Source organism: Ipomoea triloba, chromosome 15 (genome assembly GCF_003576645.1).
Source record: "Ipomoea triloba cultivar NCNSP0323 chromosome 15, ASM357664v1".
NCBI classification, from domain to species: Eukaryota; Viridiplantae; Streptophyta; class Magnoliopsida; order Solanales; family Convolvulaceae; genus Ipomoea; species Ipomoea triloba.
The window spans coordinates 21,588,418-21,615,494 of NC_044930.1; the positions used below are offsets into that span (position 1 = coordinate 21,588,418).

The following is a 27,077-nucleotide window of genomic DNA, read 5'->3' on the forward strand; positions in this document are numbered from 1 at the left end:
CAATAGTACTTACCGATTATTGTTTGCAAATTCTGTGAATAATAATTGATTAATTATATTTATAAATAATTTTAGTATATACGAATTGATATTATTGTTAAAGAAAAATAATTAATTTGAACAATGAAGAGTAAATAATGCAAGTACAATACATTTTTTTTTATAAAAAAAAGTGTAAAATATAATGGGATAGAGGGGATAATAATAAGTAAATTAAAAGACATAACTTTAAATTTTTGTTAATGAAACGGAACAATATATATAGAATATATTCATTCTTAAATGATGTCTATTAAAAATATCAATAAATAAAATAGGATAAGGAATTAAAATCAATTTTGAGGAAATATATTAAATCTATACTATATGTAAAAGTAAAATCCTCCTATTTCATTTTCCCGCCCAAACTTTTGTAGTCAATTAATTAAATATTTTATTTGTCAAATAATTAATAAAACTTATTTGGTAAGGAAATGTAAAATGGAAATTAACAATATCTATTAATTTGTAATATTATTTCTATATTCATATATTAACGTAATAATATAATACCGTGTAGAAAAGACATATTAATTAGGTAATAATATAATAGCATAATTAGTCATATTATATATGGTATCCTATAATATAATTGCCTAATTGGTAAGATTATTGTTTGGAAATTCTGTGAATAATAATTGAGTAATTATATTTATAAATATTAATATTTAATATAAAATAATAATAATTGTAGTATATACGAATTGATATTATTGTTAAAGAAAAATATTTAATTTGCACAACGAAGAGTAAATAGGGCAAGTAAAATGTGTTTTTTTTTTCAAAAAAAGTGTAAAATATAATGGGATAGAGGGGGTAATAATAAGTAAATTAAAAGACATAACTTTATTTTTTTTGGTAATGAAACGGAACAATAAATATATAATATATTCATTCTTAAATGGTATCTATTAAATATATCAATAAATAAAATAAGATAAGGAATTAAAAACAATTTTGAGGAAATATATTTAATCTATATCTATACTATATATAAAGTAAAAATCCTCTTATTTCATTTTTCCGCCCAAACTTTTGTAGTCAATTAATTAAATATTTTATTGGTCAAATAATTAATAAAACTTACTCCGTATTTGGTAAGAAAATGTAAAATGGAAATTAACAATATCTATTAAGTTTAATATTGTTTCTATATTCATGTATTAACGTAATAACATAATACCGTGTAGAAAATACATATTTATTAGGTAATAACATAATAGCATAATTAGTAATATTATATATGGTACTCTATAATATAATTGCCTAATTGGTAAGATTATTGTTTGCAAATTCTGTGAATAATAATTGATTAATTATTGTTTGCAATTAATAATTGATTAATTGCAAATTCTGTGAAAAATAGTAGTGGTTAGAACAAAATACCATACAATACGATGATTACTTTTTATTTTTAATTTCATTAAAAAAAGTATAATTACTTATGCCATGCAATTTCAATTACAGTTGAAATATAAAATACGGTTACAGTATAGAATATTATAATCTTCTATAGAAATATAAAATATTATAATCTTTAATTTTTTTTTTTCATTTACGAAACCAATTATAGTTGGAATGTTTCAATACAATACAATGATTAGTTTTTATTATATTTTTAATACGTTTAATTTGTACCCTCCTTAGGGTGTTTCTATTAAATCCGTTTATCATGGTAATTATAAATATATAGGATTATGAACTTTTGTTGTAATCCTAATCAATATATTGGTACTTTTCCTATCAATTTCCTATAGGAGGATTGATACCACCTCATCAATTTCCTATCATATTTTAATTAAATGGTACTTTTCCTAAGCTTTCAACCTTTGTTGTAATCCTAATCAATATATTAATCTGTGATTTTACGATAATTTTCTATCATATTTAAATTAATTGATACTTTTCCTAATATATAGCTTACTTTGAAGGCTTACAACCTTTTTTATAATACTGATCAATATATTAATGTGTTATTTTATGTTAATTTATATATATAATTATCATATACTATTTACCATCTAAATGACCCATGGTAATTGTTAATTGTATTTAACATCTTAATTTATTATGGTATAAATTGAATATAGATATTCCCTTCTTATAACAATTTTATATTTTTTTACTTCAAATAATATCAATTGCCCATTCACTTCCTTTGATCACTATTGAATAAAATTAAATCTTAAAAATTTATGACAATTAAGGAATTAATACTTTCTGTAATATACATGCATTTTATCTAATCAAATAAGGAAATTGATAATACATATGTTAAGTCCATAATTAAAGGAGATTGCAAAAAATTATGATAATAATTCCAATTCACATAGTACTATTCTAATTTAGAGATTATTATGCAATACAATTATGTAAATTATTCCAAATTGCTTATTACACATATAAAATTATCCTAATGGTTTTTTGAAATCATCCTAATGGTTACTTTTGAATAAAATCTTAACAATTATGTTAATTAATAAATTAATTCACACATTATATTTTTATTAAACTGTTTTTTTTATACTTGCTATAATATAGATTTATCTAATCAATCAAGGAAATTAAACATGCACATACTATGAATATAATTTTAAAAAAAAATTAAACATACACATATTACATCTATAATTAAACAAAATTAAACATACACATGTTATTTTATTAATAATAATATATACTCCTTAATTAATATAATTATTCAGATTAGGACGCCATAATTCGTATAATAATTAAGAATAATATATACTCTTTAATTATCATTAGTAATCACAATAAAATGACCTCATTCTTATTAGAATTAATGATAAATTTTTCTGCCCATATAGTAAATTAAACATACACATATTACGGTGGGTAATAAAAAAAAATTAAGCATACTATACACATATTACGTCCATAGTTAAAGGATATTAAACATAAACATATTACGCCCATATTACCAACTTATATTTAAACATACGGATCATCATTTGATTATAGTAAATTTTTATTACTTAAAATAATTCAATTAACCATGCTCTTCCTTCTATTTTTTTAGACTTTTCCTATTATAATTTTTAAGTAATCAAATTCAACACTAATATACAAATCTTATAATTTCAAATAAATGTATATACTTTCAAATATTAAAATTGTTTATAATTTCATCATTAATTTTATTATTTAAATATATAATAAAAAATTTATCCGTGCATCGCAGTAATTTATTAGTTATTATTATATTTTGTAAGAGTATAATGATCTTTATATTCTTTATTCCTTACCATTCCAAACTCAAAAAAAATGTAATCAATATTCTCAGTAATTTCTTTTACATTAACCAAACAATGTAATTAATCTTTCTGGTAAATTCATTTTCAAAGAATTTCATTTTTTTTCTTCTCAAATATTTGAGTGATAGAGAAACTCGTTGCCAGTGTGTTGGATAAACTGGTCTAGGTTGTCTATAGCTTATCGGTCTAAACTAAGAAAGTCAATAGGTCGCTCCCACTAAGAGTCAAACTTGTAACTTTTTACATACTATATTTGCACCCACGATGGCATGAACCCACTCCAAGACTTATGAAGAATATAAACCTAAAATTATCTAAGTTGTCTAAGTGATTTTAAGTTTCATATAGTTTGTACACTTCAATACATAAAAAGTGTTTACCACTGATTGATCAAATTGATGTAACCGCTCCTTAGGATTCCGATGGGCCCCCCATTAAAACAGTCGTTATACCGTGAACCAAAGTCACAAAACGACGTTGTTTTAATAAGTGGAAGAAATGGCTCCCGTAAATCTCCGTAACTGATACTACAGTTCATCTCAAATGATACTACAGTACAGTTGTGTTGAACTGATACTGCAGTTGTGTTGAGGTCGTTTCATCCGTCTGGAACTGCAGTTGTGTTGAAAGGGAACTGCAATTGTGTGGAACGGAGGCAGTTTCATCCGTCTGTTTTTCATTAATCAAAACGACGTCGTTTTGTCACTTGGACTACAATGCTTGGTGGACCACAGTAAAATTTGCTCACTTAAAATGTTTTTTTTTTTGAATACTACTAACTCTATTACAATGCAGTATCTGTTCATAACTACTTTCTCAACCTATTGAAGCACAAGAGAGTTAGTATTGCCTGCCTCCACTGAGGCTCGAACCCACCACCTCCCGTATAAAGGGAAGGATTTGATGCCACTGGACCACAAAATCCTTGCGCACTTAAAATGTTGACGGGCTTACTCAGGGAGGCTTTAATTCTTATTTCCTACATGGAGAAATGCATTTAGGGGTGTTTGGTAAATAATTGTTAGCTGATTGGATTAGTAGGTTTGATTAGTTGATAGTATTAAATAATTGTAGAAAAATAATTGGTAAATTAGTTGATAGCTGGTTAAATACAAAATGACTTTCTCAATAAGATAATCAAAAAAAGATCATTTTAGAAACTTTTTGAATTTTAATATTTTGGAACAATAAGTTGTTATAAAAAGCTAATTAATCAAACACTTTTTTTTTGAGTACAACTCACTCTGTTACAGTATAGTTCTCAACAATTGCCTCCACTGAGGCTCGAACCCACTCCCATTATCCATGTGGGAGTGTTAACTAAAACACCAGATGCCACTAGATCACAAGGTCTTTGGCGATTGATAAACTAATTATTTTACCAAATATATAAGACCTTAATTAAAGTATTTTTTTTTTTGAAAGGGGCCTTAATTGAAGTATAATTTGACAATTTTTAATCTTTTTTTAAAGTGAAAATATGATATTATGACTATTTATTTAAGTAAAAAATCTAAATTAGCCAACCAACTACACACTAAAGTGTAATTGGGTCATTAACTCAAGTTCAATGAGGTGTCTAAACTGTTAAAAATTAAGCAATTTGATAAAATTTGACATGTTCTTCATGTCACCCATGTGGCAGACATCTTATTAAAAATTATTATTTTTGTTTTCAAAAAAAAATTATTATTTTAAATTTATCGTAATAATTTTAAATAAAACAAAATTAAAACATAAAAAGAAACACCCTACCCCTGTACTTCTTGAACAAGTCTCTCAATCTCCTCCTCGACCTTGCTTATGATGAGCTAAGCAGAGAGCAGTGAGATGAAAGGGAAAAGGAGAGAATCTTGATTGAACATAATTCTGGTTACATTGACTTGGAATGAGCAACTGCTCTTATTATATAGTTTGTTACAAGATAGTTGAAACTAACTAAGGGATAGAAAAGGCATAAAAGCCCTTTGCTTTTGAAGCTATATGTGCACTACTTCATCACCCTCTCGTAAGCTGGAGCATGAAGATCTTGAAGGCCAGCTTATCATGAAATCTATCAAATAGTGGTTTACACAGAGCTTTGGTGAAGCCATCTGCTATTTGTTTGTGGGATGGGATACTTAGCAGCTTGATGACTCCTTCATGTACTTTCTGCCTCACTACATGACAATCTATCTCGATGTGTTTAGTACGCTCATGAAACACATCATTTTCACCTATTGCAACTGCAGAATTGTTATCACAGAATAGAGCAATGGGGCCTGTATTACCTGCTTGTAAATCAGCCAATAAGTATAATAACCACTGAATTTCACATACTGTGGAAGCCAAAGCCCTATATTCTGCCTCAGAGGAAGACCTTGAGATGGTGGCTTGTTTCTTGGTCTTCCAAGATATGAGAGAATCCCCCAAGTAGATGCAGTAACCTGTTACAGATTTTCTGGTTTCACTGCATGTGGCCCAGTCTGAATCAGAGAATCCTTGCAATTTAACTAGAGAGTTTGCTGTATAAAATAATCCTTTTCCAGGAGAGCCCTTGAGATATCTGAGGATTCTATGTGCTGCAATTAAGTGTATGTCTCTAGGTTTGTCCACAAACTGACTTAACTGCTGCACAGCAAATGAGATGTCAGGTCTTGTGTTTGTCAAGTATAATAGTTTGCCCACCAGTCTTCTAAACAAGATAGGACTTTCAAGTAATGAGCCTTCTGTATTTGTGAGTTTTTGTCCTGTTATACAGGGTGTTTTTGCAGGCTTAGCATCTAAAAAGCCATTCTCCTGCAAGATTTCCAGTGTGTATTTCCTTTGACAGAGATTGAGACCATTAGGAGTTCTTAATGCTTCAATCCCCAGAAAATAGTTGAGCTGACCAAGGTCTTTTATCTTAAAAGACCTATCCAACATCCGTTTCAGGTTCTTGATCTGGTTGGAATCTGTTCCTGCTACCAGAGTATCATCTACATATACAAGTAAAGCAAGAAAGGAATTACTTGATACTTTGGTGAACAGAGAAGGATCAGTTGTTGATTGTTGGAAACCATCATCTAGTAGTGCTTTTGTGAGCTTAGCATTCCATTGTCTGCTGGCTTGCTTTAACCCATACAAGGACCTTAACAGTTTGCAGACTTGTTTAGGGTTGTCACTTTTGAAACCAGGAGGCAATACCATGTAGACTTCTTCCTCTAAGTCTCCATGCAAAAAGGCATTGTTGATGTCAAGCTGCTGTACATCCCAACCCTTAGCCACTGCCACATCCAGTAAGGTTTTAATGGTGGTCATTCTAGCCACAGGAGAGAAGGTTTCAATGTAGTCTACACCTAGTTGCTGAGTATATCCCTTGGCAACTAGTCTAGCTTTGTACCTTTCTATGGTACCATCCGCTTTGTGCTTTACTTTGTATACCCATCTACAACCAATGGGTGATTTTCCAAGTGGTAGATCTGTTAGGATCCAAGTGTTGTTCTGAACCAAAGCCTCTATTTCAATCTGCATAGCTTGTCTCCATGCTTCATGCTGCACTGCCTCATTATATGATTGTGGTTCATGTATGGAAGATATAGATGATGCACAGAATCTGTGGCTGGGAGACAAGCTATCATATGAGATGAATTTACTTATGGAATGGGGGGAAATTCTTCTACCTGGTTTGTCTTCCATCATGAAATTGCAGTAATAATCATGCAATTTGGGAGGAGCATTTCTCATCCTTGTTGACCTTCTAGGCTGTGGTAGGTCCAAAACTTGTGGGGGCTGACTGGCACTGAGTATGTCATTACATGGTCCACCATTTGAGCTGTCTGTGTTAATATCTATATCATTGGGAGTGCTATTGATTTCTTCAACAGATTGACTAGTATTTCCATCACTTTCAGTGGCTGTCATGGGACTGATAGGGCTCCCAACATGCTCAAAACAATCATATACTTCAGTAGAAATGGGAATCATAGGCAGAGATGGATTCAAAAACTCAGGTGGATTGGCCTCTATGTGTTTTGAAGTCTGTTCTTTGAAAGGGAAGATGTGTTCATAGAATCTGACATCTCTGGAAACAAAAATAGCACTGTCAGTAAGATCATACAAGATATAGCCTTTCACATTTGCTGGATAACCCAAGAAAACACATTTCTTTGCCCTTGGTTGCATCTTGTTTCTTCCTTGTGAGATGGTTGCCCCAAAACATAGACATCCAAAGGATTTAAAATCACTATAATCCACTTCTTTCCCTGTCAACAGTTTATAAGGAGTATTCCCTTTAAGAATGTCAGTTGGCAACCTATTAATGAGATAAGAAGCATGCAACACACAATGGCCCCAAAACTTTATAGGTAAATCAGACTGGAATTTTAAGGCTCTGGCCACATTTAGGATGTGTTGGTGCTTTCTTTCTACTACCCCATTCTGCTGGGGTGTATGCACACATGATTTTTGATGTACAATGCCTTTATCATTAAAGAATTCATTCATCATAAATTCACCCCCATTATCTGATCTCACAATCTTGATCTTAGCTGAGAAATGTGTACATACATAATTGTAGAAGTTTTGAAAAATGGATTTAACTTCTGACTTGTGTTTCATTAAGTGCAACCAGGTAAATCTACTGAAGTCATCAACAATGGTCAGGAAGTAGTGCTCCCCCTTTAGGGATGCCATAGAAAAAGGACCCCAGACATCCATGTGAATCAAATCAAAACAACTCTCAGCTCTAGATATACTAGCTGGAAATGTGGACCTTTTATGTTTAGCAAAATGGAAATTTTCACACATAAATTCAGACTTCTTATCAAAGGAAACAGGCTTTATTCCATTCAAAAAAGGTATCTTAGAAACAGGATAATGTCCTAGCCTGTTATGCCACAATTCTATTGTCAAACTATTACAATATATGTCATCAGTTCTACCAATATTTCCAGCCTTCTTCATGACAGGTGGATTACTGACCAAGTATAGGTCATCCTTCTCCTTAGCAAAACCAGCCATTGTCCCAAGAGGTCCCTGAATATCACAAGAGTCAGCTTCCATGATAACTCTACAACCTGATTGTTTGATCAGCTTACGGACAGAAATAATGTTGAAGTCAAAAGAGGGAATGCATAGCACATTTTGAAGCAACAAGTTCTTATCAATTCTGATTTGTCCTATGTGAGTAACACTTACTATCTCTCCATTAGGTAGTTTAACAGATATTCCATGAGTCCTATGACTTATTTCAAAATACTCTAAGGAACAAGCAATATGGTCTGTTGCTCCTGAGTCCAAGATCCATATAGACTGTGAATTCATAACAGCATTAACATGAATATTAGGAATAGAACTACCTTCATTGTGAACTTCTCCAAACTCTCTGAAATCTGGCCTGATTCCAGATTGAGCAACTGTCATCACAGCACTGCTAGAGGCTTGGTTCCCTTTGTTCTGATTTTGTAGCAGAGAGATCAGTCTTTGAACTTGTTCAGTAGACAAGCCTATGTCACTTATTTGGCTCACAGAGGCACTTGAGCCTTGTTGCACTTCTTGCTGCCTATTCTTAGCCTTATAGCCTGCAACCCAACCGGGTGGGTATCCATGCTTCTTGTAACACTTTTCAATTGTGTGACCAAGCATAACACAGAAAATACATTTTGGGACATTTTTCCCTCCATTATTAACAAATTTCTTCTTAAAATTTGAGGCTGACACTGCCACTATTGATTGGTCTTCTCCAGTTTGCACTTGACTATTTTGAACAACAATAGACTGTATGATCTCTCCACATTTTTGGTTCATAGTTCCTCTGATTTTCCTTTCAACTTTCAGAGTCATATTGAGAACCCTTTCCATGTCTGGCATGGGTTCCATAACAAGAATTCCGGACTTAATGCTTTCATATTTTTCATTTAGGCCCTCTAAGAATCTGATTATTTGATCTTCCTCTCTTTCTTTCTGCATTCTACTCATTAAGGTGCAGGAGCACCTAGGAGTGCATTCGCACAGGAGTAAAGGCTTTAGGGCATTCATCTGTTGCCATAGGGCATTGCTCTTGGTGAAATACTCATTTACGGTCATATTACCTTGAGTATTCTTAAAAATCTCAGTTTGAATTTCAGAAATCTTATGAGGATCGGATTACATGTACCTCTTTTGAAGTGCACTCCAGATGTCTGAGGCTTTGTCGAAGTACATTACACTATCGGCAATGCCAGGGCTAATGGATTTCAGAATCCATGAGCAAACCATTCGGTTGCATCTTCTCTACGACGCAAGTCTCGGATTGTCTTCTCCTGGATACGCAATAGCTCCGGTGGCGAATCCGAATTTGTTCTTAACCTCCAAGGCGATTATCATTGACCTACTCCAAGAGGAGTAGTTGAGCTCGGTGAGTGGAGGTGAGACGAGGCCAATATTCGGATTTTCTGTAATGTGGAGGTACAGAGGATCGTCGAATTCCTCACTTCGCTGGTGATTCTGATTCATCGGAGCTGGAATCGATGAAGTTCCTGCTCGATTGGTTCTACCTTCATCGTTGTCTATCTCCGCTACCACCGCCGCCGCGTAGCTCCGGCCGCCGCGTTGCTCTGATACCATGATGAGCTAAGCAGAGAGCAGTGAGATGAAAGGGAAAAGGAGAGAATCTTGATTGAACATAATTCTGGTTACATTGACTTGGAATGAGCAACTGCTCTTATTATATAGTTTGTTACAAGATAGTTGAAACTAACTAAGGGATAGAAAAGACATAGAAGCCCTTTGCTTTTGAAGCTATATGTGCACTACTTCATCAGCTTAACCTTCCCCTGTCATTGGTGATGGTTATCTTGTTCTTCACACCTGTAGTCTTGTCCTTTAGAGACACATTCATTATGCCATTTCCATCAATCTTGAAACAGACATTGATCTGTGGAACAGCTCTTGGAGCTTGTGGAATGCCCATTAGTTAGTTCAAACTAACTTGCCTAGCAGATTGTTATCTTTGGTCATAAACCTCTCTCCTTCATATACCTGGATGAGCACTCCAGGCTGATTGTCTCCCCAATAAGTGGAGAAGATCTGCTCCTTCTTGGTGGGAACGTAACGGTGGTGTTCCTAGGAATTAAGAAGCAAATATTGAATTTTCTGGTCACTTTCACCTCCCAGAGTTGCAGCCTGGACTTCATATGGGTTGATATGATGCTCTTGCAAAGCTCTTTGCCATTGAAGAAGTACTGCAGAAGCTAGTTGCTGAACTTTGGGAATCCTTTGTAGGTCCACCAACTAGAACCACATCATGAATCTGGCCTTTATCAATCTTGGCATCCCTGAAGCATTTCTCCACAGCCTCCATACATTTCCTGAACAAATCCATGTTCAACACTTCAAACCTCGCCCTTGTAATCGTAGCATAGAAATCAATGCCTTCAATTTCATATATAGAGCTTTCCTGGAGACGAAGATGAGGAGGCTAAGATTTTTTATTTTATTTTATTTTATTTAAAATTATTAACCCATATTAAAAAATAATAATTTTTTAATAGAATAACCGTCAGGTCAGCATTTCTTATCTAATTGCATAATTTTGGACAATTTATACGTTTATGGAACTAATTGTACTTTTTTTCTTTTAATTAGATAACCCAATTGTACTTTTGCATGTAGTCATGATTAATTTGAACTTTTACTTTTATTTAATTATATACTAAACTAATTATATATGGATCATGGTGTATTATGACATGGATGCATTAATTATTATTTCATTTTAAATGTACTTTTATATTTATATTTATATATATATATATATATATATATATTCAATATGAATATATTTTAAATCACATAGGTAAAGTTCTAAGAGTTTAGAAAAATGAAAATGTCTGACTCTCCTAATGAAAAGTTAACTTTATCTATTTATACCCTCGAATTTAGCATGCCACCAGGCCTCCCACAAGTAGGGATGTCAACGGGGCGGGGTAGGGGCGGGGCATACCCCCCATTCCCGCCCCCGACTTTCTCCCCCAATCCTCATCCCCGTCCCCATTCCTGTCGTCGGGGATGAAAAAAATCTCCCCATCCAGGAATCCCCGATGCTTTTTTAAATTATAAAAATTAAAAATTTTATATCCATCTCAACTCAAATACTACTAAATATTTTACTACTAAATTAAAGAACACAATATATATATATATATATATATATATATATATATATATATATATATATATATATATATTCGGGGACGGGCGGGGCGGGGGGAGTACTCCCAATCCCCATCCCCGTCCCCGTTCCCCGGCCTATTTTTGCCCCCATCCCCGTCCCCGTCGGAGTGGGGATTCGGGTTCCCCGTCGGGTACGGGTACAATTGACATCCCTACCCACAAGCCTGACAAAACTCGTGACAACTTTGATTTCCTCTCTGAAGTTCCTTCACATGAAAGCAGAGTCTGGGTTATAAAGTTTGTCTCACGAGGTCCTTCACATGCATGCTAGCAGAATTCCCTTTTCGAAGTTGTCTCACGCTACCCATTCAAGGGTGTGAAAGCCTTCGCGGCAGCAGCATCTCCTCATCCGGCCTCTTTACCCTACTTTGTCCGATTTGAATCGAAATTGCTCTAAATTTAGCCTTATTTGCGTTCAAACCTTGGCATATTCCCAAAGCTTGCTTTTTCCTACGCAATGAATCATACAATTGGTCTATACAAGCAATATTAAAGCAATTTGCATTGTATCCCATATTAACCAAAATATACATGACAAAGTAATACAGATGAACACATATCAATTGCCAGGGACAAAAACTGATAACTGTATTCATTCTAATTGTCAATAAGGAAATATCAACGACTCTAAAACAAGGGGTAAAGAAGAAAAAATGTAGATACATTGTGGTAAATATTTTAAACTTTAAAGTGTACAAAATAAAATTGCAGGGTATATATGTGTATAAAATGATACTACATCGATGTGCACTCAACATTTGCAACTATTAAGGTACGTATGATGATTGTAAAAGTGTACTGAACTTTTACATATCACTGCGTACACTTTGTAGTATTGCTCGATGTATTTTACAATTTTGTCTGATGCACTTTAAAATTTAAAATATTTATCAAAATGTTGTTGCGTTTTCCTCTTGATTTAGAATTTTTTTATCATTCCCAGATCCATGACTATAATGTCTTCTCGATCAACACCCAATTTTAATTTGAGAAAAATTCTTCTTTTAATAAGAAAATTTCATAAAGAATTAAATTTGAAATCTTATGTTTACTAAGTAAATTATTCTATTAACTTAATCAGGTTGCACGCATTGCCACCTTATTCTACTGCTAGTCGATATATGACTATTTTGTCAGCCATGTTTGGCCAATGCCAAGTTTAAATTGATTTGATTTCAAATTGATTTTAGAACTTACTACTAACACGATAATATATTTACATCGTACTAATGTTTGTAACAACTGCCTTCAAACATTAATTAATATGTTCTACAACACAACATTAATTATATATATTTTACAAAAAATAATGTACCATATTACCCACTTTTTTTTTTTTTTTTACAACTAGATGGTGTACACTGGGCTAATCTCGCTTCTATGTAATAAAATGCAAGTCATACAAAAGAGGTAAAATGCACTAGGAAGATCACCTTGTGCAATGAAGTTCACAGAAAGGGGGTTAGCAAGAATCAAACTTATGGCATTCTAGTACGAGAATTATGTTTCACCCACTTGGCCACCTCTTTCAGAACAACACGGTTTTAAAGTGAAGAGGGAAGCGTACAACCAATATCTGAAGGTATGCACTATATAAACTCTACTACAATGGCCCATATTTTTGTTTTACTATAAATAAGATAAACACCTTCCGTACTGCGTGGGCAATCAAAGTACGATTGATTTGTCTTTACGAGGTCAAGAACAACTGAGGAGAAACCTTAGAATCTGTGTTGGAAGATGTGGAGGTATATGTTCTTTACATATATATATATATATGTATGTGTATATATATATATATATATATATATATATATATATATATATATTTCCATTTCTTATGTTTTTATCGCTTTAATCTGGTCATAATTCATGAAGTTTCCACCCCAGTTGTTTCATTTTTATATTTATCTATTTGTTTGTTTTTATATAAACTAATTGAATCATAATATATATTTTTGTTGTTTCTTTTTAGGCTTTGATCTGGATTCTCAATTCTTCTGTCTTTCTTTATTACTTTTAGTTTTTGAATTTATATTTGTTATATAAAAGAGTACATTGTTAGTTGTTTACCCTAATCTCAACTGTGTAGTAATATAATTACTAATTTTATCTGTTCATAAAGTTTGATTTTTGCTCATATCATTGCTCATGCCCTCATGAAGTTCTCACCCCAGTTGTTTCATTTTTATATATTTATCTATTTGTTCGTTTTGATGATATGAACTAATTGAATCATAATATATATTTTTGTTGTTTCATTTTTATATATTTATCTATTTGTTTGTTTGATTATTTATAATTTAAACTTTAATTTTTATTATTTAAATATTTAATATAAAAATATTATTCGTGCATCACGGATAATTTACTAGTATATATAATAACAGAAGTGTCTGAAAGAGCTTTCCCGCCCAAACTGAAGGGCATTTTAGTAGTAATACAATTAATAAATAATTAAGTCAATTAAATCATCAATTAATAAAAAAAATATTAAGTCATTTAAATCAGCAATAGATAGAGTAAAATAATTCTTTTTTTGCTATCTACGGCTGAAGTCAACCCAATCCGTAATTATTTAAGGAATTAAGGAATAGATTAAGGAATATTTATTTTCCGTAATTAATTAATTGAATAGATTAAGGAATATTTATTTTAATATGTTATTTAGGTGTCTGATTATGTTCATTTTTCTCTTTTGATTAGCTTATTTAGCTTCTCCCTTTCTCTCTTTGTTACTAAATAAAGTTACAAATATACATCATCTATAAATGTTGAAACCCTCAATGTTTTCTGTGCTCAGCTCCTCACCCGTAGGTATGTATCTTCCTGCACTCTATCTTTTGAATTTGTATGCACGTAAATTATGGATGCATTTATTTACGGATTTGATTTTGGTTTCGGCTATGTGATGTAAAGAGACAATGGATGATATAAGGCAATAAAAATTCGTATGGTGCAAATTCAATGATGATGCCGGTTGGTTTGGGTCACGATGAGGTAGTCTCGATCTCCTTTGCTCAATCTGTACCGGGTCCACTGAGTTTTGAAGCCAGCAATTTCTAATTGTTACTAGGTATATGATATTCTAAGATTTTAATATGATTTGTTTTTTAGGAGTTCCCCATTTGAAAGAGGGTGATGCTCGGCTGCAAGGAGGGAGACAAGATGGGCGGCGCCACCAAATCCTAGAATGGGTCCTTGATTGATTCTCTTGAAGAAGATTGCGCTGTCTCATAATCTGCTTCTTGAGTTTGAGGTATGTAGAAGAAGTGTGTTGAGAAAGTTTTTGGGGTGTTTTCTAAATAGTTGTTAAAGTTGATTGGGTTAGTGTGTTTTTTTATTAATCTATCAGATTTCTATTTTTTTTTATTAAAATGCATCTTATTATTTATATACACAGGAACGGTTGTCCATTGTCACATTCTTGGTGGCATTTTTTTAATCAATTCCTGTTAACTTTTTTAATCTTGTAGGTGTAGAAGTTTATTTTTAATATGATGTTAGTTATTGTTATCTTATACTATCTTTTATTATTATCAATTACAGATATAGAAAACTGTAGCTTTACTATTTCTTATGAAGAGATAGTTAAACTGGCAGATTATGAAGAGATAGTTCTATATTAAATCTGTATTTTTTAGTGTGTAGTTGATATTTTTTTTAAAGAGAAGTATTGTGTACTACTTTCCTTTATAAGTAAAACTAAATTTAATAATTTTCTCTACTTTTTAATAATTGCCTCCCACACAACCTATCTATCTATATCTATCTTCTATCTTCTATCTATATAATAATAGAAGTGCCTAGCTAAATTTTCCCCACAAAAATTTAGGGGCATTTTTGTAATATCAAACTTTTTTGAGAAAATGGAATCTTTATCATTAGAAATCGTGTGGTTTCTCTAAAATAAAAAAAAAAATAAAAATAAAAATAAAATCGTGTGCACATGGAATTAGGCGACTAAAATGGCAAGATTTTAGGGAATGGATATGAATAAAGAAAGTTGTAATTGGTTTACCTTACCATTTTCTCTCGGAAATTTAAGAAGACTAAAATGGAGTGATTTTAGGGAATGGATATGAATAAAGAAAGTTGTAATTGGTTTGCAAGAAAATTTATATATTGTATGCCAGCTTTTCTCCCTCAACTCTTCCTCCCAATTTTCGCTTTAATCTAAGCTATATATGACTCTATATATATCACCCCACTCTCCTTTCTTATCTCATAGTCATACGCTTTATATCAATCCGCGGGGATGATGAGCTGCATGGAGTTCATCTTTTCGGTACTCCATTTCTTACCAACCAAACATGCCCCTCACTATATCTCTCCAGATCTGATGATCACACCAGATTTACACACCTTCTCCCCCTCCCTCTCCATGTGCCTCCTAAGTGTTGCAAAGCTATTAGTGTCGGTTTCTCTCTCTCTCCCTGCCTGCCAAGCATGTTAGTTCCATTCTAATGGACTGATACAGTGATATATCTGATATGTTAGGTGCACTCTCTCTTCCACTTATTATGTTTCTAGAATGTCTGCTAGCTACTTGATAGTATATAGATAGTTAAATGAACAAATTTAATTCAGAAATATGGTTGATGCAATACCTGCAATATTAATGCTTTAGGATGGACGGGTTCTCTGCAATTCACTTTCAATTTATGGGAACAAACAAAAGCAGGAAATGAAGGTGGTTACGTCGTTGAAATGTCAACCTGTTACCCACAACCTGGCTCAGTCAATATTGCTCAAATGGAGAAGCTAACTATTACATCAAATTATAGCAATCTCCAAATGCATACCGGGGTCATGGGTTACTATTACATTTTAGTTGCTGAGCCATTACCAAAATCAAACTCCATCTTTCATTCCCTTGATGTGGTAAGTTCCTACATACATATAGTAAATATATGAAAACAAAAAGCGTTTTAGAATTGTCTAAAAGCATATTACAATGTGATGGATTTTTGGCATATTTAGTTCTGTTTTGATTGGAATGGTTGGTTTTGCAAGCAAGGTGTAGGTTTTCAAGCTAGGAATTGAAGCAATGATCTGATGTGTTCCTCAACTTTTGGTACCCATGCGAAGCAGATATGATATGATGCTGGTGTGTCTTGTGGACTGCTTAATTAATTAATGGTTCTCAAGAATAAGTGATCACTTTGCAATTTAGTTTGCATTGTATCACATACTTGGGAACTTTAGCTTGCATTGTAATTAGGTCGTTCTATTATAAATAGAGACCCCTATCTAATACTCCGTAGTTAATTTGTACTTTCACTATTTTTATTTTGAGATGCAATCAAATCTATACTATATATAAAAATAATATCCTCCTCCCAAGTTTTTCCGCCCAAACTCAGGGGCATTTTAGTAAAATGAAATTAAGAGTTATTTTATGGTTATTTTATTAATTAACTATATATATTTCCATAAAATTTATTTCCATAATCCGGTAATTCCAAGAAAATTAAAACATCTACTCCAGTAGCATTCTTTCTAATTTTATTCCATATATATATATATATATATATATATATATATATATATATATATATATATATGGTTATTTTATTAATTAATTAACCATTTATATATTTCCATAAAATTTATTGCCAATTACCCAAAAAAATTAAAACCTCTATCATTCTTCCTAATTTTATTCCAACAGATTTAAGTTAACGTCAATTTCTCTCATATAAGTTCCGAGCATGAGAGATTGTTCCCTCACAACTTCTGAACTCGGCAAAGTCGGCATTCGTTTCATACGTTTCCGATCACAACTCCGATGGACAAGCTCAAGACTCAAGAGTAAGTGAAAATCCTTTGATTTCTTTCTTTATTTTCATGGTTATGCTTTGTTGTTCTTCCTTTATTTCATCATTTAGTTTCTGATTTCGTGTTAACAATTTATTTTGAAATTTTTTGTAATTCAATTCGGTGATATATTGTTTCCTAGCGATAACGAAGCCCCATCTAACTCCTCTGAGAAAGCTACGGTGGTGCATTCACCAAGAATTGCACCGACCTACTTGAATCGGTTTAAAAAGATGGTTTCCAATGTGTCGTCGCCGACACCTGTAAATCGCAAACATTCATCGGCGTCATCTAGGGTAAACGATAGGGGTTAGCGGAGGAAAAGGAGAAAGAGCATACCATATTCTCCCCCACAAGTGAAGCAGAAGAAAGATTTTGTTGACTACAAGTGAGTGGATGGGGAAAAGGTAAACGTGGTTCAAGGTCGTGAATTACATATTGGGGTTTTCGACGCGGAAGAACTGATGAAGATTGTTGAGTGTTTTTACCAGTATCAGCGCGCAATTGGGTCAGAAAGGGCAATGGATGAGGAGCAAATGGCGTGCAAGGGTTTAATTCAGTTGTTGTTACAATTATGTAGTGTGGTAAAATTACATTTTTTTCTATTTCTAAAAGTTATTTTTTTGGAGAAGTTTCTGCGTATTTCTTTTTTAATTTGGTTTGGTTGTTGTTATAAATATGTTGTAGTAAAATTATTTGCTATGCCTATCCCTTAGTTGTGTTTCTTTTGAAAAATTTATCTTATACTCTTGCATATTATTATGATTTTGTGATAGGATAAAAATAGTAATCCTCCTGGCATGGTATAATCAGAGATGAAGAAGTAGATCTATTGCATGAATAATAATAATATAAATTTTATACATTGATATAATCCTGTGTTAAGATAATAATAATAATAATAATAATAATAATAATAATAATAATAATAATTCAGAATTCTTAATATAATTTTCTAATATAATTTCCTAGCATTAATATCAATAATTCAAAATGCTTAATATAAGTTCCTAATTAATTTTTTCTATTAAATCTGTTTATAACGGTAATTACAAATATAGTATTAAGAAAAATTAGTAGGATTGATAATCGATTTCCTAATATAATTTTTTTCTCTTACCTAAAAGGCTTCCTCCCAATTTGTTTTTTTTAGTACTACCTATCATATTTTTATTAATTGATACTTTTCCTAATATACCTATCATATTTTTATTAATTGATACTTTTCCTAATATATCTAACCTAAAAGGTTTCATCATTTTTTGATAATACTGATCCATATGTTAATCTATTTATTTTGGTAATATATATAGGTAATAACCATACCATCTAAATATCTTGTGGTAATTACCAACTGTATTTAACATCTAAATTTATTATGATAATTAAACATTGAAAATTCCTTCTTATGACGATTATATTTTGTTTTACTGCAAATTGTAACCCCTCGGCTTCACCGACAAAGTGAAGATTCGAAAATATTTTTTTCTGTAAGCTATGACACTTATGAGATGATCTCTCGGTACTTCAGAAGGATTTTTATAAGTGAGACTAGTTATTAATAAGCTGCGATCTACGTACCGGTCACGAACCGTAAAATTTTTAAGGACGTATATACAGTTCGAATTTCCCTAGGAAACGGATTATTAAGCATGATACGATTAAATGTGAACTCCCTACTCAGTCAGTGGAAAATTAGACGAACTGTAAGAGTGAAATTTATTACGAACCTTCGTACCTGTATTTCGCGAGATACCGGAAAATTCCCAATTTTAGTGGTTATCGACGGGATTATTTTTAGAATAATTTTGGTATCAAAATTTTCCCGAATTAAGTTATATTCCTCCGAACTTTTATCTGATTTAATCCATAACTGGCAAAAGAGTCTTATTTTACAAGGCACTCCATGGGATTTTAACAAGTGGCATCCCTATTTGCCACATGGTAATTAAATAATTAATTAATGGGAAAAGTATGGGATGAGCTAAACCCTGTCTACACTCCAAGTCTTCCTCTCTCTCTCCCACACCCATTTTCGAAATGAAGAAAAGGAAAAGAAGAGGAAAAAAAATGTCATCTTCCTCTTGGATCCAAGAACTCCATAGCTTTTTCTTCAACACAAGTGCTTTATTATAGGTAAGACTTTGGTTTTATCCGGTTAATATGGCTAGAATCCTTCCTAGAACTTGAGTTTAAGCTAAGGATTCATGAAAATGTGGTTATTATGGTGATTTTGTTTAGGATCTTCGGTGAAATGGTTTGAAGGAGAAGATCACCATCTTTCTACGGTTTAAAAATCTTCTAAAGAGGTAAGGAATCCCTTAAGTAGGCTTAGTCACTTGAAGGTGATCAAATGCTAGTAAATTATGTGACTAGGAATTTTATATGAAAATTATGTGTTAAGTTTATGGATCTAGAAGTTGGCTCAAAAGACTATACCTTGATTTTTGGTAAATTTTAATATGTATGTTCATAGTTACTTTATGCATGTATATGTTGTGTTTATGTCCATATAGGCTTATACTTGTGAAAATATTGAAAAAAAAAATATAAAGATAGTCTCTGGCAGTAACTTCCGAGATTTATTGGGAAAAATTGGTAAGGTATTTTGATCCCTTTTTTTTAGACATGTAGTTCAATAAGTGTAGAACCTGCATATAAAATTTCATAATGATCGGAGTAGTATAAGTATGGTTTTCGAATTTTTTTCCAAAACTGGTCCAGAGAGAAAAATTCTGGACAGCACACTGCCAAGGGCGAAAATGGAATTTTCTGTGTTTATTCGTGAATCAAAATGACCAAAACTTGTTATGGATATCAAGTACTATAAGTTGGGGTTCTACCATAAAATTTTCAAGTGAAAAAGAGTTCGGGAACTATTTTTACCGGCTCAATCTTTCGGACTGCGCCAAGCTGAAATTTTCTGAAAAGGAATGGTTAGGAGCAATTTTGACAAAAATATTTTGTAATAAAAATAGTAACGAAATTTTGGAATGTTACAATCAATTTGGGAGAAGAATTGTGTTTTAAGAAACAAGTGTGACTCTTGTCACTTGGAAATTTCATGGTGAAAAGCCATTGACAAATGTGTGTGTTTTGGAAACATATTTGAATAAGTATAATTGTTTTGAGTCATCATGTAAATATACTAATTAATGCGAGGTTTTGTATGATTAATTCATACTGCAGAGCGAAGTCTATTCGCTGAGAGAATGGTGAGATGTCTTTGTATGATTAATTCATACTGCAGAGCGAAGTCTATTCGCTGAGAGAATGGTGAGATGTCTTTGTATGATTAATTCATACTGCAGAGCGAAGTCTATTCGCTGAGAGAATGGTGAGATGTCTTTGTATGATTAATTCATACTGCAGAGCGAAAGTCTATTCGCTGAGAGAATGGTGAGATGTCTTTGTATGATTAATTCATACTGCGGAGCGAAGTCTATTCGCTGAGAGGAAAAAGGAGGTATGGAATTATCGAGTGTTTTTACTAATTATAAAATCTAGTTACTCCGTAATTAGATCGCAGAATAAAATGCCACGAATTTTTGAATAGTAAAGTGTGTGTTGATTAAACTCTCTCTTTTGAGTTAAATGATGGAAATTCTCGGAAATGAAAAGTATTATATTATGTTTTTCGAAACCTTTGTTTACTTTCGAGTGACAATGGATTCCCTTACTTAGCCGTCGTGCTAACTACACTTCATTGTGTCCTTTATTAGATGCAGTCTAGCGTTGGCCCCTATGGCCGATGAGCTCTGAATAGGATGCGAGTCGAGGTTGAAGACTACTCTATCCTAGAATAGACACTCTGGAAGGATTAGTTCCATATGTACACTTTTGAATGTTGATGAGGTTGTTTGAGGTTGTAAGTTTAGCCTTAACGTTTGGGTATAGGAGTGATACCTAAGCGTGGCGGTAACACCTAGTTTTCTGCTGATAAGATGTAAGCTTCCGCAATGTATTATTAGGGATTTTGTAATAAATCCAAGATGTGAAAATTGGGGTGTTACACAAATAATATCAATTACCTGTGCATTTCCTTTGATTACTTTTGAATAATATAAAATCTTAAAAATTATAGAAATAAATGAATTAATACTTTCCGTTATTTAAATTTTATATTTTTATATAATCAATTAAGGAAATTGATAATACACCTATTAAGTCAATCATATTAAAGGATATTTAAAAGATTATGATAATTGTTCCAATTCACATATTATTACGCTAATCCACAAATTATTAAGTCCATACAATTATGCAAATTATTCAAATTCACATATTATTACACATAAATTATGCTAATAGTTACTTTTGAATAAAATCTTTAATTACAGTAATTAAGAAATTAATTCACACATTATACTTTTATTAAATTATTTTTTTATACTTGCCATAATATAGCTTGCCATACTACAGATTTTATCTAATCAATTAAGGAAATAAGTGGTACACATATTACGACATAATTAAAGGAGATTAAAGGTACACATATTACATCAATAATTAAACAAAATTAAACTTACATGTATTATCTATACTATATATAAAAGTAAAATCTTCCTATTTCATTTTTCGCACCCAAACTTTTGTAGTCAATTAATTAAATATTTTATTGTTCAAATAATTAATAAATTTTATTTGGTAAGAAAATGTAAAATGCAAATTAACTAATATCTATTAATTGGTAATATCGTTTTTATATTCACGTATCAACACTATTAATAAAAGTAAAATTCTCCCCTTCATATTTTCGGCACAAGATAATATTATTAATTAATTGGTAAAAAATTAATAAAATTTAATTGGTAACAAAATTTTATTTACCAAATTCTNATAAAAATAAAAATATAAAATCATTATTTGTGAAATTTCCGCAAAAACAATAGAAAAGATAAAATAGAAAAGAAAAAGTGATATTACTAATTGATTTAAAATATAAAAGATCATAATCTATACTTCTATACTATATATAAAAGAAAAATATAATCCTCATATTTTATTTTCCCGCCCAAACTTTTGTAGTCAATTAATTAAATACTTTATTGATCAAATAATTAATAAAGCTTATTTGTTAAGAAAATGTAAAATGGAAATTAACTAATATCTATTAATTGGTAATATCGTTGCTATATTCATGTATCAACACTATTAATTAAAGTAAAATCATTTATCGAAAAAGGAAAATGATATTACTAATTGACCGAAAATTATTTTAAAACTTTGATAAAAAATAATTATACTTTCATTTCGAAAACTTTAAGTTATTTAAACTTTAAAAAAATTAATTAAACATGGGTTGTTAGATTTTTATAATAATCAAAATTAATTCATTCAAATATGAATTTGAATGACGAAGATAAAAGTAAATGTAATATGGTGAAAATGAATATCTTAAAGTATAAAAGTATAATTGCACATATATTAGTGTAATTGACTAATAATAATTGCCTAATAATTATTATGGTAATTAAGCTAAATATTGGTTGTTGAATTTATTTTTATAATAATTATAATTAAATTATTTCTCATTTTTCTCATATTTATTTTAGTAATAATATAATTACATAAGTCATATTACTTATAGATCTTTTTAAGATAATTGTAGATAAACAAGTCATATATTATTCAATTAATTGAGTAATACTTTTGCACTAATCTTATAATCAAGTAAATATACACGTTCAATATTAGAATTTTTTATAATTTTGTATTTATTTTTATTATCTCAATATATAATAAAATAAAATGTATCCGTGCATCGTACGGGTAATTGGACAATTATTTGTTCTAATTCAAGCAAGGAAAACATCATAAAACATAATCGATCCAACCAATTTCATCAATTGCGCTATATAATATTTGATGTTATAATTTATATAATTGTATATCGATCCAAATATTCTTAAAATATTATAACGAATTCATTTCGTGCAACGCACGGGCGAAAATACTAGTTAAATATAATAGAGTAAAATTACAAGCTAAATATAATAATAGAGTTGAATTACAATATAATTTAGTTTGCATATTTCTTAAATATTTAGTGGCACCACATTGTGTTCCTATATGGGAGGTTGTCGGTTCGAGCCTTAGTGGAGGCGATATTGACTCTTTGTGCAATTGTGCTTCAGTAGGTTGAGAAAGTAGTTATAAACAGATACTATATTGTAACAGAGTCAGCAATTGTGCTTCGGTACAGAGTACCTAATCAGTTAAGGAAATTGATAACACACATATTACTTTCATAATTAAAGAAAATTAACAAAAATTATGATAATTATTTCAATTCACAGATTATTACATCCATACAATTATGAAAATTATTCCAATTCATAAAGTATATTACACATAAAATTATACTAATGGTTACTTTTGAATAAAATCTTAATAATTATGGTAGTTAAGAAATTAATTCACACATTATACTTTTTATAAAGTATTCTTTATACTTACCGTAATATAGATTTTATCTAATCAATTAAGGAAATTAGTGGTATACATATTACGGACATAATTAAATGAAATTAAACACACGCACATTAATTTATTAATTAGCATAATTACTCAGATTACATAGGCGTCATAATTATTAGCATAATATTAATTAATAATAATATATACTATTTAATTACCATATAGCAATCATAATATAAAGATCTCATTTTTATTGAAATTAATGATAAATTTTCTTATCATATTATTCATATAAAAAATTAAACATACACATATTATGGTAGGTAATTAAAGGAAATTAAATATACACATATCATGTTCATAATTAAAGGAAAACTAAACATACACATATTACGTCCATATTACCAACATGTATTCAACACTTTAATATTACTACAGTAATTAAACATAGATATTCCCTTCATTTGATTATAATATATTTTTGTTACTTAAAATAAAATTAATTAGTCATGCTCTTCCTTTTATATATATATATATATATATATATATATATATATATAGACTTTTCCTAATATAATTTTTAAGTAATCAATTTCAACACTAATATACAAATTGTATAATTTCAAATATTAGAATTGCTTATAATTTATCATTAATTTTGTTATTTCAATATGTACTAAAAAATTTATCCATGCATCGCACGGGTAATTTACTAGTTAGTCAATAATAATAATAATAAATTTTAGCAAGTTTTGATTCCGATTATAATTCTAATGCTATGATTAAACCAATTAAGTATCCAAAATATTTTGGTTTCCATAAATCATTGATTATTGATTCCAATTATTACTAATATTTATTATTAATTACACAATACTATAGGTTTAGTTGTAGTCTTCCAATGTAAAATTATTAGTTAAAAATGATGATTACTATACTTGAATAAATTAAATAATAGTATTAAATTTTTTAACCTCGATTTAAAATCTATTTTGTTAAGATTATACTAATAATAATATAATACTTTAATAATAATAATCCAAAAGTCTTAATATAATATCCCTAATATATTTATATAATAATAATAATAGTAATAATAATAATAATAATAATAATAATAATAATCCAAAACTCTTAATATGAGTTCCTAATTAATTTTTTCTATTTAATTCGTTTATAACAGTAATTATAAATATAGGATTATGAAAAATTAGGAGGATTGATACCACCTCATCAATTTCATATCATATTTAAATTAATTGATACTTTTCCTAATATATCGTACCTTAAAGGCTTTCAACCTTTGTTATAGTCCTGATCAATATATTAGTATGTTATTTTATGGTAATTTCCTATCATATTTAAATTAATTGATACTTTTCTTAATATATAGCATACCTTGAAGGCTTACAACCTTTGTTATAATACTGATCAATATATTAATATGTTATTTTATGGTAATTTATATAGGTAATTATCATATACTATTACCATCTAAATGACCCATGGTAATTGCTAATCGTATTTAACATCTTAATTTATTATGGTAATTGAATATAGAGATTCTCTCCTTACGACAATTTTATATTTTTTTCACTTCAAGTAATATCAATTGCGCATTCACTTCCTTTGATCACTTTTGAATAAAATCTTAAAATAAAATTATGGCAATTAAGGAATTAATACTTTCTGTAATATACATTTTATCTAATCAGATAAGAAAATTGATAATACATATGTTAAGTCCATAATTAAAGGAGATTACAAAAAACTTATGATAATTATTCAAATTCACATATTATTATGCAATACAATTATTCAAATTATTCCAAATTGATTATTACACATATAAAATTATCCTAATGGTTACTTTTTAATAAAATCTTAACAATTATGTTAATTAATAAATTAATTCACACATTATATTTTTATTAAACTATTTTTTTTTATACTTGCTGTAATATAGATTTATCTAATCAATCAAGGAAATTAAACATGCACATACTATGAACATAATTTTTAAAAAAAATTAAACATACACATATTACATCTATAATTAAACAAAATTAAACATACACATGTTATTTTATTAATAATAATATATACTCCTTAATTAATATAATTATTCACATTACATGGACGCCATAATTAGTATAATAATTAATAATAGTATATACTCTTTAATTACCATTTGTAATCATAATAAAATGACCTCATTCTTATTAGAATTAATGATAAATTTTCCTGCCCATATAAGAAATTAAACATACACATACTACTGTGAGTAATTAAATGAAATTAAGCATAGTATACACATTTACGTCTATAGTTAAAGGATATTAAACATAAACATATTACGGTCATATTACCAACCTATATTTAATACTTTAATCTAACTATAACAATTAAGCATATGGATCTTTATTGATTATAGTAAATTTTTATTACTTAAAATAATTCAATTAACCATGCTCTTCCTTCTATTTTTTTTTTAGACTTTTCCTATTACAATTTTTAAGTAATCAAATTCAACACTAATATACAAATCTTATAATTTCAAATAAATGTATATATACTTTCAAATATAAAAATTTTATAATTTCATAATTAATTTTATTATTTAAATATATAATAAAAAATTTATCCGTGCATTGGACGGGTAATTTACTAGTTGTTAATATAATTGACAATCGCTAATTATGGAATAATACCAAATTTTTTAGGATGCTAATTTTATCTGTCAACGCACTTTGACAAGTTGATAAGCGGTGATTCTGCCAATAATTAATCGTACAACTTCAAACATAAATGTATGTTTCTCATTTTTCCCTTGCATGCATGCGAGTTGCAACTACAGTCTTCTCTTCATGCATTTGGCAAGATTATTAAAAATGGAAATTTTCTAATAACTATATTTCTTTCTTGCTGCTAAAGGCCTTGTGGTCAAGCGGCATAGTTGTGGTCCTCCCAAGTGAGAGGTCACAGGTTCGATCCCCAGTGGGGGTGTTGGCTCGTTGTGCTTCAGTAGGTACTTGAGAAAGTACGTACGAACAGATACTACATTATAATAGAGTCAATAGTATTCAAAAAATATTTCTTTCTTGCTTGTCCAATTGTCTTAATTTCAAGTTAATAACGACTTTGTTTTTTATTTTTTGTGTTAATCCTAAACTTATAATAAGTCATGCAATTAGCCCATTGATTAGATCTTGGCAAATTATATTATGGACCAGGGTGCACAATGCATTGCATTGTGCACCCCCATACTAAAATGTTTGGAGATGAGTTCTGTGTATTCTAGGTAATCGTTCTGTGTATTATGTGTTAATCCTAAACTTATAATAAGTCATG

At 30.2% G+C, this 27,077-nt stretch overlaps 1 pseudogene; it reads right to left on the bottom strand.

The window, feature by feature from the left end:
- Positions 1-10,071: 10,071 nt before the first annotated feature.
- Positions 10,072-10,635, bottom strand: LOC116006032 (annotated as a pseudogene).
- Between the last annotated feature and the right edge of the window lie 16,442 nt (positions 10,636-27,077).